We start from the raw sequence: 6,719 nt of genomic DNA, 5'->3' as shown, positions 1-6,719 counted from the left end.
AAAAGAAGAAAACTTTAAAAACTTCACAGATGATGAAATTTGGAGAGAAAATGAGAGAAGAAGAGTGGAAAGAACTGAAGAGAGGGGGCGGTTATTAATTTTGCAGAGAAGGGATGAAAAAAAAATTAAACATATATTTAACTTACGTTATAACATATAATTTAACTTTTTTTTTTGAAACAACATATATTTTAACTTTTAAAACACGAACTATGAAGTTTAGAACGTACGACATATTTTGTAGAACATACGTTATGTTTTTTCGAACATGAGTTATAAATTATATTTTTGGAACAAATGAAAAAACGACCCAAATATCTACTGATTTTTTTAGAACATTATACTTAATTTTTGGAACACAAACTACAAACTTTAGAACATACGTTATGTTTTTTAGAACATACGTTATGTTTTTTAGAACATGTGTTATGTTTTTTCGAACATGAGTTATAAATTATATTTTTGGAACAAATGAAAAAACAATCCAGATATCTACTGGTTTTTTTAGAACATTATACTTAATTTTTGGAGCACAAACTATAAACTTTAGAACATACGTTATGTTTTTTAGAACATACGTTATGTTATTTAGAATATGAGTTATAAATTATATTATAGAACAAATGCAAAAATGGTCCATATATTTACTGTTTTTTTAAACATTATACTTAATTTTTAGAACACAAATTATAAAGTTAAGAACACATGTAACAATATTTAGAACATCGTCCTTAACATTTTAAAACATAAATTACAAAAATATGGAGGAATTAAATAAATAAGAAATTAGAGCATGTTCTTGGATTTTTTTTCTATTAATAATTCATTATTATGCACGTTTCTTTTTTTTCTATTAATAATTCATTATAATGCACATTTAATCGATATTAATAAGTGCATGCGTCAAATATTAAACAATAGAAGCTAGATGTGCAGTGGTATATTAATCAGCGCGCGACTTAACATACAAGAAAAGTAATTAGCTCAGTGGTAAGTAATATGGAGTGTAAACAAAGGGTCCAAGGTCCAAGGTTCGAACCCTCATGATAGCAGTGTTTTTTTTCTAATTTTTAGACTCAAAACTACGTAGTTTTAGTGGTTCTCACCTAAGAAAGTGTTCTCATCTAAGAAAGGGTTCTCACAAGAACCCTCTCCTATACTTAATTATGTATACATATATAGTTTCGATATTCTAATTCTATGATGAGAAGACTAGTAATTGTAACAATTAAGTTTTATCTATAAATAGATAAATATGGTCTATAGGGCATAAGTATTTTAAGTATGTAGTCTCACCTTTTAAGTGTAGATGTGTTAGTTGCTTTTAGCTCTCGAAAATCAATCAATTTAAAAGCACTTTTGATTCTACTCAATCCGTTGCGTTATAGATTTGGATACGCTTTCATTTTTTTTATCTCAATGGATTAACATGGATTTATAATTTTACGAATCATGGATTTAATTCCAACACTAAATTCTAAGATAAGAGTAAACTTGAGAAAACATTGAAACACTAAAAATTACAAATCGGTGAAATTTGAATTCTATTCAAAATTGATGAATAGATAGAGTAACAATCATACAAAACCAACAACATAATTAATTATATTTGTTTAATTTTACTTTAAATTTTAAGTTTCAACGAAAATAATAATAATAATAATAATTTATTCAGAATTATTTACGTGGTGATGTATGATAATTTAAAGTGACCTTTTAAGAGTCATTCCAATACATGCAATAAGATAGAAAGATGATCAATGAGGGGATTGGGGACTGACGACTCCACTTTAGTGCTTAAGTCAGTAAAAGCAAAATGATGAGAATGATACTGAAAAATATGTAGCTAAAATGTACAAAAAGGATGTTACATTTTAGTGTACTGTGTACATTTCCATTTATAGGATGACATGGTTGTGCCTTAAATGAGTTGGATTTCACATGGCAGCTTCTTAATGGAGGAGGTTTGCTGTCAACTTGAAATGGTTTCACCGATTGTAACCTTATCCGCAAATCAAGGCGTGAGACCATAGTTAAATGTGTGTGACGATGCGATCTTCCTTGATTGATCACCTGGCATTAGGGGTTACTACTTCAGAGGAGATTATCCTATTGGACCATGTGTAACGCTCTATTATGCAATGATATTAGATGCCCCCCCAAAGTCGATAGGCGAAAGTTTTTTAGGGCTTTGTTGTTGATCGAAGAAGAGATCTACTTCCGTCAATACTTGACCGAAGTGATGAGCTTTCGATGTTTGCACAATATATCATCCTACAATTAACTTGTTTGTGTTGATAAGTTGGTGCGTGCTTTTTACCTCTTAGGTAAAGTAGGTGAGGTAAATAATGGAGGCGTGGGAGGGTGGTGTTAATATTGACACACCATGTGAAACTAAAGCGTGACGTCACCCTACCTATTTTGACGGCTATAACTTTGACTTTCTGATAGATATCAAGCTGGCGTGACTTTTCCCTCTGATCGATGGCATTAATGAGTTTATTTTAGATGTCATTTTGACCTTTGGGTGTCTTTCAAATTGTGTGATGATTACTAACTGCCTTCTTTATTGTGTCGTCTTTACTTATTCCTTCTAAAGCTTATAAGAGGAGAAGACTAAACTTAAGGGATTTTTCTACGCTTTCTACTTTCTCTGAGCTTTCTTCAAGTTTTTATTTAGAATGCACGTTTCCTTTTTGTTCCTCTTTCCCTTTGTTTTCTTTTATTGTATGGAAGGATTGCGTTGAAAAAACTCTAAGATCTCCTACAGTTGAAAATTCGAAGAATCCCACCCTTTTTTTTTGTAAACATCCAAAACACAAGGGTGCTGAAAAGCCAAAAGATCTTAAGAAGGCCGCTACTCCCAAACAAATGAATCCTCAAGTCTGGGAGAAGCCTTCGACCTTGACTTCTAGTGGCTACCTAACATGAGCTTAATTTGATGGAGGAAAGTCTTCCGATTGAAGATCAAAGGGCCTATTCTAAATTCAATGGTCACTTTAAGGTATATACTTTATAATAAAGTGGGAGGGGAAGGGGGGGGGGGGGGGGGGGGGTTGAGGTATATACCAATTTTTAAGTACCAATATAAAACTTCTCAAAATTAAGCCACATTGTGTTTTAACATGTAAAAAAAATTGTGTCTAATAGAAAAAATCAGGTTTAGAAGGGCCTTATATGCCAAAAAATTAAAATTTGGATTTAAGGAGGATCTAACATGCAAAAAAAATATAATTTTGGATTTAAAAAGGCCTAACAAGCCAAAAGATTTAGAAATTTAAATTTAGCACCGGATCTAAATTTCTTGGAGACATGATCTAAATTTGGATTTAGAGATGGTCTAACAGGACCTGAGCCAATTTTGAGGTAATTTAGCACCAGATCTTAATTTCTTGGAGACAGGGAGGTCGGAACCACCACAATCTCAAATTTTATGGCGACAGTGGGCCGAAACTACTTATGGTCATGGTGGTTTCGGCGGCTGGAGGGGCTCGGGCCCCCTGTATCCGCCCCTGAACCTCGTCATACCATGAAAAAGCATCTCAAATATATGTCTTATATGATCACCCAATTTAATGCAGCAGGTCATATAATGACAGTTGAGCAAAAAATTGAAGCAGTTATCCTCTCTTTGCCTAATATCCAGGAGTATATGAAAATGCATATGACCCACTAAACAACCATTAAGACTACCAAAGATGCCAGAAAGCACATTGAAGTTGAGGAGGGCCGTTTGCTAGCATCTAAAAGGTAATGTTGAAGCAAAATGTGTTGTCTCTTCCTCAGTTGGAAATCAATCCAATAAACAAGGCAAGAAGTGATGACGTTTCTTAGGGAAAGGTAAAGGAAAATGGAAAGACAAGCAGACGAATAAGTCTAAACAAAAAAGGAAAGAAAAACAACATAAAAAAAGGTATATCTCACTATAGTGACGTGTTATAACTGCCAAGAGAAAGGGAATTATGCAAAAGATTGCAAATCCCCTAAGATACATACTATTAACTTAAAGATGAGTGAAATATGTGTATATTTTATTGTTCTTTTAACTGAATTTAGTCCTATATAGATTATTGATTTAGGTGTCATTTACCACGTGAGTAAAGATCGAGACACCTTCATCCAGTTTTGATGGATCCCAGAAGGACCAATATGGATCTATGTAGGTAATAACTCTAGAGTTGAAGTTAAATGGATCAGAACCTGTAGACTGAACCTACAAAGTGGACAAACTCTCCTCATACACAATGTTCTTGTTTGTTCCAGAGATTTGAAGTAATTTAATTTTTGTTACTTTCTTGATGAAATTAGGATATCATTTCTATTTTAAGGATAATGATTAAGATTGTGTTTGGAAGATACATTTTACGGTTTGTGTTTTATTTCAAATGATGTGAATGTTTTAGGCATTGATTTAGATAATAATGCAATACTTTTCTTTGAATACTACTTCTTATTTTTTGAGTGATAAGGATATTTTGTTATGCACGTTAGACTAAACCATATAGAACAAGAATATATGAATCGTCTTGCTAAAAAAGGTTTATTAGGTAATTTAAGTAAAGTAGAATACCTCTTTGTCATTCATGTCTTAAAGGAAAAATGTTTAGAAACCCGTTTGAAAAGCCACCAAAGCTAAATATCTTTTACAATTAATTCATTTTTATGTATGTGGTCCGATGAATGTAAGGACTAGGCATTATACTCTGTTAATTTTATTTACTTCGTTTCTTAGTTTATAAATCATGAATCTCATAATCAGTTGATTATATAATAATAGTTTCACAATATATCAATAGCTATAGACCTAGTTCTCATAGGAATGATATATTCTTACTATTAAATACTTGATCATGATAGAGTTCACTTTTCTTTAGATTGCGTGAATATGCATTTGGAGCATTGGTACACTATTAAAACTATCAACCACAATCTTAGCATCAGTTTCACAAATAACATTATGCAAACCAAAAGAGTCGACCCAAATTAAATAGTAATAGCCTCGAGAATCTTGACGTCATAAACCTTTCCTCAAACAAATTTGGAAGGCCAAGAACGACATGTCTCTATTAACAATAACTCAGACTCCACTACAATTCTCTGGTTGGAAAAGGGAAACATTTAATGTTACATTTAACAAAGACATAATTAGGCTTCTCCCACTGACAAATCTGAGGCAAAGTAGCAATCACACAAGCAACATGCTTCCGAATAAATGTCTTCTAGTCTGTAATAAATCGACGAGAGGAAGAAAGGGCTACACCAGCTGGTAGAACCTTTTTATTCTAGAAAAAATTATTTTGCTAACACCAGGTAGTCCACAGGATTGAAACAACTCGACAACTTCAACAGATTCTGTAGCTTATATTTATAAGAAGCAATATGAGAAAATGTATAACTTATAACCAAAAACTCTGGTATCGACATAAAGCTAACAAATGCATAAAGGAAAGTAACAAATAAATGATAATCATGCTCTGCATCCCAATTACACAAACTACAAATCTAGGCACGTTAACATGCTTAGACCTTAGTCTAATACAATTAGAGAGACACTAAGGGGGCGTTTGGTTTGGGGGTTTCAGGAAAGGGTAAGGGAAAGGAGATGTTTCATTCCCTTTGTTGGTGTTTGTTTTGCTAATTAAATGATTCCCTTTGCCCTTTTTTAGTTTTGGGTTTACCCCTAACTCCTCTAACCCATTCCTCACTCCCCCTAAAGTTTTCTATTCTCTTTCCCCTCTCTTTCTAACCTACACTCCTTATAAAATTCTACTTTACTCCCTATTTTATTTTTTATTTTTATTTTGGTCTCTATATTTTTTTTATTTTTACATTTCTTTATCTTTGGATTAATTTCATTTTTGTTATATATTTTTAATTATTTTACTCAAAAAATATTTTTTGACTAAATTTTACTTTTTATTTTTATTTTTGTTTAATCCTTATATTTTTTTATTTATATTTTTTATCACTAGATTAATTTCACTTTTGATCCTTATAATTATTTATTTTTACCTTTTTACCTTGAAAAATAATTTTGACCAAATTTTTTTCTTTTATCATATTATTCAGTTTTAATATTTATTTTTAATTATTTTAAAATAATTATTTTCTTTTTAAATATAATATTTATGCATTTTCTTTGATTAATTTTAACTTTTATGAACTTTATATTATTATCAATAAGGATAGCAAGTGAGTGACGTTTTGGATTGTTTGGGATTATATATCAAGTTATTTCACGTTTTATGGAAACTATAGTAAAAGAGTTGATTTTTTTTTGATTATATATGAAATTAAAAAAAATAGTTTTGATTCCCTATTTGAACCAAACATCCACAAAGGGAATATAGTGGAATTGCATTCCCTTTCCTAAACATATCCAAACACATAGGGGTATGAATGCTAATTCATTTCCTTTTCTTTAGTTTCCATTTCTTGATTCCTTTTTCCTTACCCCTTGTGAACCAAACGCCCCCTAAGTAGCCAACTTCCATAAAAAAAAACTTCTATTTTCGGAGGAAAATTGATCTCCCACAGCCTACGACAACTATTTTTGAAATTATTCTTATTATTTAATTCATCGAAAATAATACAAGATAAAATATTCACAAAGGATTATCCTCTTAAATTCATAAAGTGTTGTATTAACCCTTCAAATTTACTTAAAGTGATCTATCGGTCATTTAAATTTATTATAATTGACTTAGGCCCTGTTCTTT

Source organism: Euphorbia lathyris, chromosome 4 (genome assembly GCF_963576675.1).
Source record: "Euphorbia lathyris chromosome 4, ddEupLath1.1, whole genome shotgun sequence".
NCBI classification, from domain to species: Eukaryota; Viridiplantae; Streptophyta; class Magnoliopsida; order Malpighiales; family Euphorbiaceae; genus Euphorbia; species Euphorbia lathyris.
The sequence above is the reverse complement of the archived record's forward strand: the minus strand, read 5'-3'. Positions refer to the sequence as shown.